This window comes from Schistocerca piceifrons, chromosome 2, assembly GCF_021461385.2.
Source record: "Schistocerca piceifrons isolate TAMUIC-IGC-003096 chromosome 2, iqSchPice1.1, whole genome shotgun sequence".
Taxonomy (NCBI): Eukaryota; Metazoa; Arthropoda; class Insecta; order Orthoptera; family Acrididae; genus Schistocerca; species Schistocerca piceifrons.
The window spans coordinates 1,094,023,826-1,094,039,464 of record NC_060139.1 but is presented as its reverse complement, the minus strand read 5'-3'; the positions used below and the strand labels follow the sequence as shown (position 1 = coordinate 1,094,039,464).

The 15,639-nt window shown below is 44.3% G+C and overlaps 2 non-coding genes across 2 annotated transcripts; one reads left to right on the top strand and one right to left on the bottom strand.

The window, feature by feature from the left end:
* Positions 1–12,647: 12,647 nt before the first annotated feature.
* Positions 12,648–12,722, bottom strand: Trnas-cga. The gene has a single exon. It is a non-coding gene; the product is annotated as a tRNA-Ser (tRNA).
* A 75-nt stretch (positions 12,723–12,797) lies between these two features.
* On the top strand, positions 12,798–12,872 carry Trnas-cga. Its single transcript has one exon. It is a non-coding gene; the product is annotated as a tRNA-Ser (tRNA).
* The last annotated feature ends 2,767 nt before the right edge of the window (positions 12,873–15,639 follow it).

Here is a 15,639-nt window from a genome sequence, read left to right as displayed (position 1 = left end):
GTCAATGAATGAGGGGCCTGCAGCATCGCTGTACACTGTTCGTGATGATGGAGTGAGTCTGGTTGCAGCATGACCATTGGTAGATTTGCACCTGCTCCCCACTGGTTAACCTGCACGCCAGGGGTGAGGAAGATCGAGGGGTCACCCTGACAAGCCTGAAACTACTCCCCCGTGCTGCCAGCACCGTTGCAGTGGATACCAGTTGCAACCCCGACCACAGTTGCCGCTCGTATCTGCTTCCTCTCTTGTCTCTGTTTCAAATCTCCTGAACAATGAAAGAGCAGAGCACTGTTGTTTCTTGCACTCTATTTTCAAATGACATAGACTATTGCTTAGCAATGGAATAATGTCATGTAAAGTTCAAAAACAGTCTGAGATATGTGCTTTATAAAAAGGAAAATCGAGGTGTGAAATGCAAGAGCAAAGGGTGATCCGCACACGAATTACAAGTTCATTTTAGTAATTGGTCATTCTTTCCTTCCTTGCGGCAGGGAGTTCGGCCTTGTAACAAGTTTCTAGGGAAACGTAACCGAATTTATAGTAACAACATATACGAATGATTATTGTAAACTGCACCAAAGCTAACAAGTTTCTAGAAAGGGAAGCACAGACATCACATCTTTCTTGCAAATTTTACCCAACACAGACCTGGGTGTTGGAAGAAACGACTAATAGAACCGTTTCTCGAACTAGAAAATGCAAATCAAAATCGCCACCTTCGAGCGTTGCACCCATCATGCCAAGTTGCCTCGTTGTCAGAGACTTCACTGATGGTACGATAAACCATACTTTCTGAGTGGTTCAGCCAGAACAACATGGGGCCATTCTACCACCATCCCAGCACACCCAACAGGAACTGTCCCAATTCAACCTGCCAAGTTGACTGGTGTAAGAAAACTGCTTCGTTACATACCTGAGGAATGCAAACAGTCTTACGAGGAGCTTCGTGTATAAAAATGAAACGACTAATGTTCTTACACAAAAAATAAAAAAAAATAACATTGCAGTTGATTACCTAAACAATTTTAAACATTTTCTGCATATTGATTGGTACTATCGATAATTTTAGATGATGAAGTCTGTATTTAAAAGTACTATCTGAAAATACACAGCATTACGATTGTGTGTGCTCCGCCACTTCTGGATCTATGTGTTCTAGGTGAAAAACAGACAAAAATTAACAAACTGCACCAGAACGTTTAATAGCACGCAGAAAGGTCCTCAGTCAATCATCTCCGTTTTATCACTCACATTATGCTAACGTTTGAATATCACTAGTATTATGGAACAACATTAAGCATATCAGTGGCTATTTAGCTGGATATTTTTTCAAAACCTAAGACACATTCTAAGCGACTTAAACCGTTTTTCCAGCATATACACTAAGGCCCTTTCAGAATGGGCTCAACTTCTTCTAGTTGGAACCTCTAACATATTGTGGAACATCTGCTACCATGATACCTACCTCTTTTTGTGATTTCCCTAAATCATTTGTGGCAAGATCCGTCCTTTGAGAAGCAAACAGCCGAACTTATTCCTCACCCTTCAACAATGCTAGCCTGTGTTTGATTTCTGATAAATTTGTGATACAACTGTATCTTCAAAAATTGATTATCTTTTAATCTTTTAGTAACTTTTTATTGAGTTCATTCTATCTTGTAGTTGCATGTACCGACAGTCGTGAAGCGCAGCTGGTTAAAGCGTGCTCAGTGGCAAAAGCATTATCTTTGCCTGAGACAATGTTTGGTGTTCCATCGTTGCTGTTCGTGCAGTGGTCCAAGTGAGTAGCGACGTTTATAGATTTTATCAGCGAGATAGTCCCCAATATTTCTCCAGCGTGTAGAGCATAGTGCAATTTGTCGCCGCACTTTTGTCTCGAATAAAATGAGAACGAGAACACATAAACGTCCCTTTTCTAGGACAAGTATTAACGCAGAATAATTTTTCAGGCTCTGACTCAACATCAATCAAGACTACAGAAAGGATCCGTATTTCTGTTCCATTCACCATTTGCTGAAAAACTGCTCGTATTTGACTACCACAATAATATTTCAGGGCCACGTAAATTACACAAACTACAATTCTTCTTTCACCTTGAAGGGAATCAATATACTGACGAAATCCACAGACAGCACTTTACATACTCAGCTATAAAGAACACAAAAGACACATATAATCAGTATTAACATATCATCGCATGTTGGAAAGCCAATGGTTAAGCAATCGTATTATTGCATCCTGTTTTCAAGATTCTAAACTTACTCATTCCTTTCTCAGAGTTCTCCTATCTTAAAATATTCATACAGCACGCATACTATGGTAAGAGATCCTCATTTATACTGACAGATATAGAATAGTAATAGATAGATAGTAGCACTGAAAGCAGAAAATCAGAAACAAGGCTACTAACAGCTGGGGACCTGGGTTTGCCAGACCCATAATACCCACAGATCGGATATTCCCCTGAGTTTTGCATTAATTCAACACAGCTCTTGCTTCTCTCAGGAGCCATTCTTTTCAATTTACACAAAAAAACCATAAACAGCATGTCACTCGTCCACAAAGAAACATTTTATCTTCACATTTGAACCAACCTAAATCCTAATTGCACAAGGAAAGAAAAAAAAACTAAAAACATCACTTCAATCAATCACATAGAAACTTCTTTATCATTATTTTTACCAACATATTATTGAAATTGCATTTATCACAAATGTAAACTAATCAATTGTTTCTCTTCACCGTCCTCTCTACTCCTCACTGTCCTTTCTACTCAATGTATGGTTTTACGTTTGACACATGGTGTAGCCCTTTTGATTTCTTCGATCGAAGAGTTTCAACTTCTAGGGCGTTTTCATGGGGAATCTTCCTTATCCGATATGGGCCGTTAAAAAGATTAAAAAATTTCTTGCAGGCACCTGACCGTTTATTAGGCAGCTTGTGTGATCTGATAAGAACTTTTTGTCCTACATGAAACACTGTTTTTCTCACGTTTTTCTTATACGCCTTGACTCTGGCTTCTGCAGCACGCTTGATGTTGCGTAAAGCTAAGTCAACAATTGCGTTCCGGCGTAGTCTCGGCTCTAGTGGCCAAGGCACCACCTCTTTGATTTTGCTCGGGGGCTCTTTGCTTTTTAGCACAGTGATTGGCGGAAGCTTTGTTGACGTATTAGGTAACTCATTAATTATGTTCTGAAATCCTTTTAGGTGTATGTCCCACGATCGGTGATCACGACTGCAGTCTAACCTTCATAATTTTCCTAATTCACGCATAATACGCCACTGGGGTTCGAGCTGGGGTGAAATAGAGATACATATATAGTTTTAATGCTTCTCCTTCGAAGCATCCGCTGCCAGTATTGTGATCTAAATTGTGGTCCATTATCCGAGATAACCCTTTTCACACGCCCAACTTCATGCAGAAACTGCTTTGCAAATGCAGTTGCCACTGCCCTTCCTGTGGCTCGCTTTAACGGAGTCAGACACACAAACTTAGAGGTTAGCTCTACCGCTATGAAACCATATGCAAAACCTGCTTTAGATCGTATTAGTGGCCCAAATAGATCCACGGCCGCGAGGTCACAAATTTTGCTTGGTATTATCGGGTGCAATGATGCAGCATAAGTCACTGTGGCCGCCTTTGCTCGCTGACAAGGTCCGCACACTCTAAGTACACAGCGAATACGCCGTAGCATGTTATTAAAAAGCATGTCTCATCTAGGTTTTCACAACATTTCTGTGCTCCGAACTGACCATAACTCAAATGTATGTACCATATAATTTTGTTTACGAGTTCCTCCGGAATCACCAACACCCATCTGGAGTCGTCCGAGCTCGTTTCTTGAATTGTATTCTATTGCGCACTAACAAGGGAACCTCCCCATCGCACCCCCCTCAGATTTAGTTATAAGTTGGCACAGTGGACAGGCTTTGAAAAACTGAACACAGATCAATCGATAAAACAGGAAGAAGTTGTGTGGAACTATGAAAAAATAAGCGAAATATGCAAACTGTGTAGTACATGCGTAAGATAAGCAACATCAATGATACCGTACGCTCAGGACGCCGTGGTCCCGTGGTTAGCGTGAGCAGCTGCGGAGCGAAAGGTCCTTGGTTCAAGTCCTCCCTCGAGTGAAAAATTAGATTTTTTATTTTCAGACAATTATCAAGGTTCAGGCCCTCACACATAATCAACTTCGCTCTCCAAAATTCCAGGACATGATCAGATTTGCTTGGACATATGCAGGATTTGACGGCCTACACACGGAAAAATTTGAAAACGTTAAAAACATATGTTTTGACAGAGCACAAGGAAAACTGTGCGACTGTGAAACTGTTGCATTCATTTGTTGCAGTTTATGTGACAAACTCTTATGTTTTCATCACTTTTTTGGGAGTGATTATCACATCCACATAAAAACCTAAATCGGGCAAGGTAGAAGAATCTTTTTACCCTTTCGCCAAGTGTCGACAACAAAATCCTGTCATGTGACGCACATGCCGTCACTAGTGTCGTATAGAATATATCGGACGTGTTTTCCTGTGGAGGAATCGGTTGACCTACGACCTTGCGATCGAATGTTCTGGGTTCCCATTGGAGAGGCACGTCCTTTCGTCTACTAATCGCACGGTTTTGGGTGCGGCCGCAAAACACAGACACTAAACTTATTACAGTAAACAGAGACGTCAATGAACGAACGGACAGGTCATAACTTAGCGAAAATAAAAAAAAGTAAACTTTTCACTCGAGGGAAGACTTGAACCAAGGACCTCTCGTTCCGCAGCTGCTCACGCTAACCACGGGACCACAGCGCTCCTGAGCTCACACTCTCCTTGATGTTGCGTATGTTGCGCATGGACTACTCAGTTTGTATATTTTGCTTATTTTTTTCATAGTTCCACACAACTTCCTCCTGTTTCCTCGAGTGATCTGTGTTCAGTTTTTCAAGGCCTATCCACTGTGCGAACTTATAACTAAATCTGATGGGGGTGCGATGGGGAGGTTCCCTTGTAAGTAGTACTGGCGTATTCCTACATTCTCCTTGTCCTCCCACTTCTTCTTTATATCTTTCAATACTGCGTCCTTATCCTGTTCGTCCGCTATACTCCCTAAAGAGGTGGTAACAAAGTTCTCGAACGCTACATTCTGTATAGGATACTAAAATTATTTTCACCGAGTTCCCCTTCTTCTGTGTGAACCAAACCAATAGGAATGCGCGTTAAGGCGTCAGCAATTACATTTTTCTGTTCCGGAATGTATTCTACAGTGAAACTATATTCCTGTAGGTATAGTGCCCAGCGTCCTAGTCTCCCATGCGTGATTTTTGTGCTCATAAGAAATTGGAGTGCACGATGGTCAGTGTACACCCTGGTGGTCCTCCCAAATAAGAAATACCTATAATTTGAGAATGCCAAAACTATCGCGAGTGCTTCGAGTTCTGCCACGGAATAATTTTTTTCACATCGAGAGAGCACCCTGCTCCCAAACGAGATTGTTTTCCAAGTTGTAATATCATCATTTCCTTCCGTTTGAAACAGTACCGCACCTAATCCTGACAAGGAACCGTGCGTCATTAAACAGAATTCTTGTGTCAGGTCGGGATGCACGAGGATGGGAGCCTATACCAATGCCTTTTTCAATTTATAGAATTCATCCTGTGCCTCTTGATCCCAGACCCACAAAGCGTTCTTCCCTGTTAGTCCACATAGACGGGGTGTACCAAGTACACAAAAATTTATAAATCACTTATAAAAATTACACAGGCCTAAGAATGCTCGCAACTGTTTTTTATTTGTCGGCATTGCACACTCCGCTATCGCCGCAATTTTCTGCGGGTCAGGTTGTATTCCATATGCTGAGACTATATGGCCTAAGAATTTTATGTTCTCTCGTCCGAACTGTGACTTACCTAAGTTGACTGTTACACCTGCCTTCTGAAAAACATCCAGTAGTCTGTTCAGAACCACATTGTGATCCTCCCACGACTTTTCCGCAATTAATATGTCATCCACGTAAATTGTCACTCGCTGTTTCAAATCATCAGGCGAAATGCTTATAAAAGCAGCTGATGAGACGTTTAGTCCGAACGGGAGACGCCGGAATTGGAAACAATTTCCATAACACAGGAACGCTGTATATAATCTGCAAGATGGGTGTAGCACGATTTGCCAAAAACTCGAACGGAGGTCGACAGATGATAGTACCTTTACGCCGTGGAAACGTTGTAAGAGTTCCTCAAGGCTCTCAGGCCTGTTCGTTTCCGACATAATAATTGTGTTTATTTGTCTCGAGTCTAGTACCAAACGAACAGAGCTTCGCGTTTTGGTACGACAAGCAAGGGTGAGTTGTACGAGCTTACTGCCGCTCAATTATTCCTTGTTCTAACATCTTGTTTATTTCCTTCTCCACCTGGGCTTTATACGCCACGGGAATAGGGTATGGTCTAACAGAAAACTTCTGATGGACACGTACTCTGAATTGGTAAGTAAAACCCTTAATCGACCCCGGACTCTCAGAAAATACACATTCATGATTCCTAAGTAGGCAATACAATTTCTCCTTTTCCCTGTCCGTGGTTCTGACACCCGCGATACTCTTTCTCAGTGCATCAGCAAAAACATCATCTTTCCCCTGCTCACCAGACGTAGATCACGACTGTCTTACATAGTTCAAGAGTAGCTCCAGTCTGGGTTGCGACTCGGTTTGAGCCTGAAATTTTAGGAAACTAATTTCTAACTCGGCACGTAATATGCATTCATCAAATACTAAATTAATTGGCTGATCCCCAACTTGAACTGTCATTACTCCTCCACCCATGTCAATTACTGCATGGTGGGCATTCATGAAGTCATTTCCTAAAATCATTGCCACATTCAGCATTGGGAGCACAAAGAAGTTGTACTCAAACTCTCTTCCCTGGCAGGTAAAATTAAGCCGAGTCTGCCCTCGGATTTCTACGCTCTTACCGTAGATTGCGCCCTTCACCTTTATTCCTCGCACTTGAAAAACGGGCCAAGTCCCAGTCCCTTCGCATTTTTGAAATGCTGCCTCGCTCACTATCGAGAAAGGGCTTCCAGTGTCAATGACACACTTAAAACATATTTCGTTTACTGCAACTGTCACGACTGGATTTATTCCCGAAATTTTAGCACTCGTAGTTTCTTGCAAAAAATCCTCTCTAATATCTTCCCTCTCTATATACCGTATGCACTCATTTGCCATGTCGCTCATTTGTTCCGATTGGGCGCCTTCTGCGCTGATCGTTTGTCATTGCCGGTTTTGTTCATTTCCATTTGCTGGATTATGTCTAGGGTTAGCCGGCCGAATTTCAACATCATGAGGTGCTCCGCCTACAGTCCTATTCCCACCATGTTCACCGTAGTATCGATTCTGGTTGCCATAACTGTTGCTTTCATGATCCTGTCCACGTCCTCAATCATTTCCGTTGTTCCACGTGTGATCGCGACTGTTACCCTAGTTTCTATACGGCCGGTCCCGATTATTGTTCCGTTCGCGTCGCGAAGACCAGTCGCGCCGTTGATTAGTACTACGGCCACGACTGCGATCGCGCTGCTGTGCCCCGTAGTAACTTTGTGCCTGATTAGGCGGGCATTCTCCTGTATTGTATTCCAACTCTTGGAGAAGTGTCTTAAACGTTTCCACGTCCTCTTTGCATCGTCCCGCAAGAATGACGTGGCGCAAGTGCATCGGCAATTTGGTGATGCATATCCTAATTAGTTCCGCAGGCCCGTCTTGGTCGTATAAAAATTGATTTGCCTGCAGCATGTGGTCGAATAGGCGTGCTGGGCTGCCGAAACCAGACTGGTTCAAATTTGGCAGCATAATTATGCCATGCTTGACCCTATCTTGTGCCGCTTCCGACCAATAGGCGGACAGAAAGGCTTGTCAAAACTCCCGAGTGGAGTTGCAGTGACGCGCTGCCGACCTCATGCGAATCGCCGGTTCGCCTTCCAAATAGCCACACATATATTCTATCTTATGTGAACTTGCCCAGTCGGGGGGAAGACAGAATTCAAATTGCTCGAGCCATGCTCGTGGATGTATTCCTTTTTGCAAATTTCGAAATATCTCAAACTTTCTCACCGTAAGGAAATGTTGGAAATCAAATCCCCGCATTTCCTCCCGGCGAGGCCCTTGGATGTTTCTATTTTTCTCATGTCTGCCCCTCAAAATACATTGTTCCCTGTCGTCAAAATCTCCCTCTTGGCCGGAGTCCCTCTCTGCACTGTTCGTACAGCTATTTTTGGTGCTATTGGCGAGTTCAGAATCACACCCAATGCGGCTTTCCAGATGTGCCACGCGTTCTCGTAATTCGCCTGTTACAGCTTTGTGCCGCCTGTTCACTTCGAACTGTCCCTTCTGAAATCTAAGAAGCGAACGCACTTCTTCGGTCTCTGCGACCGCTACCTGTGTAGTATTGTTATCGCTCTCCGTCACCTTCATCGTGCCTCCGATGTCCGCTAATGCCGCAATCTTATCATGTATTTGTCTGTTGTCCTCCGCCCCAGTCTGCTTCAATTGTTCTACTTGCTGTTCGAGTGCGTGAATCGCTTGACTGTTGTCCACTACTGTGTTGCTAACGGACGCGGGACAATGCGTTTCCGCCTCCTGGACCCTCGAAAGTACCTGCTGGCGTTCCCTTTGGCATTCTTCTCTCAGCGCTTGGAAATTCCTAAGTAGCTGTTCCTCTCTCTCTTTCGATTCCGCATCGCGACTCTGCTTGCCCTGTTCTAAGGCTTGCAGACGGTCATCGATTTGTTCAAATATACGGCCTAATTCTTTCATAATATCACTTTTTATTTCACTTGCCAGATTGTTTATTCTTTGTGACATATCATCGGACGCACTCTGAATCGACTTGTCGACTTTATTCTTCTGTTGGATTAGTTTTTCGTCTATTTGTTCGCCTAGCTCTTGGATCGATTTTTCAGATTTCTGCGTCATTTGTTCGCCTAGCTGTCGAATCGATTTTTCAGATGATTCTTCTTCTTCTCGGAACGATTATTCTGATTTATCTGCGTTTTCTTTATTTTGTTGCAATAAGGCTTTCATGAGTTCTGCCAAATCAATTTGGTTAGTAGGAGGCAAATTAATTTCTGGCTCTGCTGTGAGCCCGTTCGTCCTGTTTTGCATTTCGTCTGAAGTATTCCCCATTGCATTTTCGGAACCGTCCGACGCGTTAATATTCGAAATCAAATTATCCCCTTGGTCCATGTTGCTTAAGTTGTTGGTCCGCCTACTTTTAGCTTGGTTACGTGTCTGAATTAGTTCAATTTATACCTGGTACGCAACACACTAATCACAATAAATGTATCCCCAAAAAATTACGACAGTTACACGAAAGGTACCCAACCTAGTACGCACTTTTTCACACGCAAAACAAATTTTTATCTTTGATCTAAGTCAGTGCGATTAACAAGAGAGAAAAAAAAACACATACATATAAAACACACAAATATAGAAAACAAAACAAGACAAACAACACAATGCCGCTCAACAACGCCGTGAATCTTTTGAAAGTCTGCTCAGAAACAACGCAGAGGTTGTTTGAGCGCTGCAGGGGAAAAAAATTAAGATTATACAACGCTCGCAATCTAACGTTTCAGAGATTACAGAGTCTAGCGGAATCACAGAACAGGGTCGCCATGTGTAATGTTGTTGCATTAATTTATTCAGAAAGTGGTGCTGATATTCATGACCATAAAAGTGGGTTAAAAGCTGTGAGCTATGTGAGGAAGTTAACCTTTCATTACTGCGCAACTGTTTCACCAGGTATCCAATCTAGCTTACCAAATTCCCAACCAGACTAACATTAATTATAATCTTTTAGTATGCATCTTATGCTAACCGGTAATATACATATAAAAAGACAATTTAAATAAAAAGAAATAAATCAGTTTATATTTGGACATTTATGTTAACATTGATCATTGTTCCATTAAAATTTCAGCATATCAAACATGATTCATAACTAAACTGGTGCCTTATTTAGGATTGTGAAAATTGTGAGTGTGTAATCTTACGGAACACATCAAATAGGGGGCCAAGATTGGAAGACTACATACAACACTGCATTCATAAAATATTACACGAAGAACGTTGAAACATATCCAAGAGGAAATTAACCACAACCAACCGATTCAATTTTCACCCAAAGAAGTTACGTTCATAGCGCAATCCTGTCCGTCATGAAATTACCACACACCGGTATACTAAATTCATACTAGCTCTCTGTGAAATCTTCCCGTAAAGAATAGCTGAGGGATACTTTGATGATTACACCATATGCTTCACGTGGTCAACTTGGTTTACACAAAGAGTGTAACTCTACAATAGTTTTGATAATTAAAATAAATTACATCAAAAAGCAATTTACAAAAGAAAAACCTCGATCTGGTTACTATCGTCTTACTATTAACCTGATGGGTCAAACAATTGTATAAGCACGTGGTACTGGTCTCACAAAGTACAGCCCACGTGGGTTGAACATAAAGAAAAGTTGCTATATTGAAAAATATTGTCAAGACGAGACGTTATAATCTCACGCACATTCGCATTTAAGACTGATGATCTTAGTTAGAGTTACTGATCAATACGTGGTTCCACTTTACTCACAAAGTAGTGACAAAGCAACTAGTGGCAATTTAAGATAACATTAGATATTTTAGAGCTAAAACTTGAAATAAAGGTGATTAAATTTTCAGTTAGGCTGAACTTAAGAAATCCATTGTCCTATGGACTTAGCAGACACGCACTTAGCTGGAGATCTTACCACTTCAGACACTCGCCACGGACAGACTGCAGTGGTCCCTTCCTGAGGGTGCCTCACAAATAGAAATGGAAGTGACCAGAGAGGCAGCTTCCTATACCAACATGACAAGGGATGGACAGGACCATACTAAAATAGAAACCTCTTTGCTTGTAGAAAGCGTAGCTACCTGTTCTGACGTTGGTCTTACTGTTCTCTAGCAGACAGGCTTGTCTGCTACCATCAAGCATGCAACTAGAAATACATTTGCTCATTCATTCTTTCACACAGAAGGGAAGGGGTATGACAGTATCTTATCATATACAGTATATAAAAGAAAGCGGATGTAGGTTCCGTATGAGACTGTGTGACATGAATTACATATAAACTGTGTTTTAAAGTGTAGTAGTGTGACAGATCGTTCTTGTTTATGTGTAAAAGTAACACATTTCACTGCTCAGTCTCCTCCCAGATAGTCAGAAACACCACAGTAAATTTAGAACAGGAATTTATGCCGTAAATGACAACAGATTTAAGAAATTAACATGAAAGGAATCCAACAGAGACCTTTCAGTATGAACCTTCGGGCTGAGAACCTTGCTGCTCCCTTTTGACACGGCCGCAGTTACGACCGCTCACAACAACCTGTGAAAGACTACACTGATGCAAATCTGCAACACACCAGATTACTTTAAACTACAAGTTTTAACAATTCACACAAGCACACAAACTATGCACCCCGTAGGAGGGATGCAAATGGTACAAAACACTAAAATTAAAATATTAACTTTGCCACCGAAGGTGCAACTTGATTTTAACTTCTAAGGAAAGTCTTATGGTGGAAGGGTGGCAACTTTATATACTAAAATGACCATTTCAATAAAAGCCCATGAAATGCAATCTTATATAAAATTATACAAGGTTGCCAAACAAGTTAACATGCTCTACAGTACACAGATACCGCCTCTACAGATGATAAGCAAGATCAAAACAAATTTCAGGAATTAGGCCGTTACACTCCAAGCAGTAAATTCGTTAACACCAAATCCGACAAACATGACAGAGGCAGCTACTAACGTACGGTATATTGATAGGGAGATTACCGAACAACCCGAACCGCAGGTTGCTCTAACCCACCCCTACTCTGCAAGGAAAAACGGACCACCCAATTCATAAACAACCACCTTCCCGTAGGTGGGCAAACGGAAACGGGTGGGACGACCCCAAAACAAAACGGCTGGTGACCTCACCAAGAAAACAAGTAGAATTTAACAAGTAAATGAAACAACATATCATCAATCACTTAACTCCTAATAAACTGCGATTTCTGGAGAAGACTTGGGGCAGCACGCCCAAATCGCTCTCCCGAACCGTCCGCTGCCAGCCGCTTCAACGGACGCAGGAAGGCGCGCCGATCTCTCGTCTCACGGCGTCGCACCGGCCAGACCGATGTAGTGGGTTGACTCCTGTTGCTCTCGTGTCGACCGCGAAGCCACTACCCCCTCGCTATACGGCGCAGCCCACTGGACTCACGTGGCGACCTCACATGCGCCGATGCTCAAGCCGGACAAGTCATCTTGTGTCTCAGTGCGCGACCGACAGACCGACCGATCGATCCAATCACCTTGACCATTGCCTAAGCAAACTCGAGCAGACTGGCGGCCTAACGCGCAGAGTCAGATGCAGGAACTCAGCCCCAATTGAGCGCCCACTCGCTTAGTTCTCTTACTGGCGGAGTGGAAAGACTCTCTGTAAAGGATGATCCGGACGAAAGACATACTAGCACTCCGGACCACAGACAGACACTAGCTAGAATGAAATTTCCACTCTACAGCGGAGTGTGCGCTGATATGAACCTTCCTGGCAGATCAAAACTGTGTGCCGGACCGAGACTCGAACTCGGGACCTTTGCCTTTCGCGGGCAAGTGCTCTACCGACTGAGCTATCCAAGCACGACTCACGCCCCGTCCTCACAGCTGAGGCAGAAGTACTGGCAGAAGTAAAGCTGTGAGGACGGGGCGTGAGTCGTGCTTGGATAGCTCAGTCGGTAGAGCACTTGCCCGCGAAAGGCAAAGGTCCCGAGTTCGAGTCTCGGTCCGGCACACAGTTTTAATCTGCCAGGAAGTTTCAGACACTAGCTACCTCACAACTGCGGACGAGGGACAGACTAGCAAGCTGGGGACGAGAGACTTACCCAGACTAACTCCCTCACTCCTGGCCAGCTCATAGCGCCCCTCAAATGCACGTGAACAGGCAACCTTTCCCCTTTCCCACCAGAGAGAGACACCAAAGCTGCGATTGCCACAGCGGCGCCACCGTCAGAAACGGAGGGCGACTGCTTCACACTACGCGCTGTGGCGCGCTCTTCAAAACAGCAATTTTTACCACGGCTCACGGTCAATACCGCGGTTCGGTCGCGTCCGCATTGTTACTTTGTTCCAGGAAGGGCTCTCAACAAGGGAAGTGTCCAGGCGTCTCGGAGTGACCAAAGCGATGTTGTTTGGACATGGAGGAGATACAGGGAGACAGGAACTATGGATGACATGCCTCGCTCAGACCGCCCAAGGGATACTACTGCAGTAGATGGCCGCTATCTACGTATTATGGCTCGGAAGACAGCAACGCCACCATGTTCAATGATGCTTTTCGTGCTGGCAGAGGACGTCGTGTTACGACTCAAACTGTGCGTAATAGGCTGCATGATGCGAAACCATGGAGCGTGGTAGAGATGGGCCCAAGAACATGCGGAATGGACCGCTCAGGATAAGCATCACGTTCTCTTCACCAATGAGTGTCGCATACGCCTTCAGCCAGACAATCGTTGGCGACGTGTTTGGAGGCAACACGGTCAGGCTGGACGCCTTGGACACACTGTCCAGAGAGTGGAGCAATCTGGAGGTTCCCTGATGTTTTCGGGTGGCATTATGTGAGGCCGACGTACGTGGTCATGGAAACCGCCGTAACGGCTGTACGATACGTGAATGCCATCCTCCGACCGATAGTGCAACCATATTTGCAGCATATTGGCGAGGAATTCATCTTCATGGACGACAATTCGCGCCCCCATCGTGCACATCTTGTGAATGACTTTCTTCAGGATAACGACATTGCTCGACTAGAGTGGCCAGCATGTTCTCCATATATGAACCATATCGAACATGCCTGTGATAGATTGAAAAGGACTGTTTATGGACGACGTGACCCACTAACCGGTCTGCAGGATCTACGCTGAATCGCCATTGAGGAGTGGGACAATTTGGATCAACAGCGCCTAGATGAACTTGTGGATGGATGCCACCACGAATACAGGCATGCATCATTGCAAGAGGATGTGCTCCTGGGTATTAGAGGTAGTGGTGTGTACAGAAATCTCGATCACCACCTCTGAAGGTCTCGCTGTATGGTGGTACAACATGCAATGTGTGGTTTTCATGAGCAATAAAAGGGGCGTAAATGATGTTTATGTTGATCTCTATTCCAATTTTCTGTACAGGTTACGATGATGAAGAGTAGATAAAAGTTTAAGAGACTACTCAGAAAGAATCAGTCTGCAAAGAAGTGAGATGCGGAAGTACTAATGAATGCAGAGACACTCTTGATCTTCTCTGAGGCTATAGATACTGCGATAACGAGTAGCTTAGTAGGTTGTTCAGTTGAAGAGGAACGGACATCTCAAAAAATGGGCAATCACAGAAGTTGGAGAGAAAAGTATACGTACAAGGGAGGTAACTGCAAAGAAGCCATTCGTAACAGAAAAAATACTTCAGCTGATCGACAAAAGAAGGCAGCACCAAAATGTTTACGGAAATTCAGGAACACAGAAACACAAGTCACTTATCAACGAAATAAATAGGTAGTGCAGGAAAGCTATGACAAAATGATTGCTTCAGACATGTGATAAAATTGAAAAACAAATGATTGTCGGTAGCATGGACTGAGTATACAGGAAAGTCCAAACAACCTTCGGTGAAATTAAAAGCAAGGGTGTAACACGACTGCAATGGGAATACCACTGTGAAATGCAGAGGAGAGAGCATAAAGGTGGGAAGAATACACTGAAGGTCGCTACGAAGGGGAAGACTTGTCTGGTAACGTGACAGAGGAAGAAACACGAGTCCACAGGAAAGAAGTAGGATATCCACAAGGAGAGTCCGAAATTAAAAGAGCTTTGGACGACTTAAGTTCAAAAAAGCCAGAAGAGATACACTCCTGGAAATGGAAAAAAGAACACATTGACACCGGTGTGTCAGACCCACCATACTTGCTCCGGACACTGCGAGAGGGCTGTACAAGCAATGATCACACGCAAGGCACAGCGGACACACCAGGAACCGCGGTGTTGGCCGTCGAATGGCGCTAGCTGCGCAGCATTTGTGCACCGCCGCCGTCAGTGTCAGCCAGTTTGCCGTGGCATACGGAGCTCCATCGCAGTCTTTAACACTGGTAGCATGCCGCGACAGCGTGGACGTGAACCGTATGTGCAGTTGACGGACTTTGAGCGAGGGCGTATAGTGGGCATGCGGGAGGCCGGGTGGACGTACCGCCGAATTGCTCAGCACGTGGGGCGTGAGGTCTCCACAGTACATCGATGTTGTCGCCAGTGGTCGGCGGAAGGTGCACGTGCCCGTCGACCAGGGACCGGACCGCAGCGACGCACGGATGCACGCCAAGACCGTAGGATCCTACGCAGTGCCGTAAGGGACCGCACCGCCACTTTCCAGCAAATTAGAGACACTGTTGCTCCTGGGGTATCGGCGAGGACCATTCGCAACCGTCTCCATGAAGCTGGGCTACGGTCCCGCACACCGTTAGGCCGTCTTCCGCTCACGCCCCAACATCGTGCAGCCCGCCTCCAGTGGTGTCGCGACAG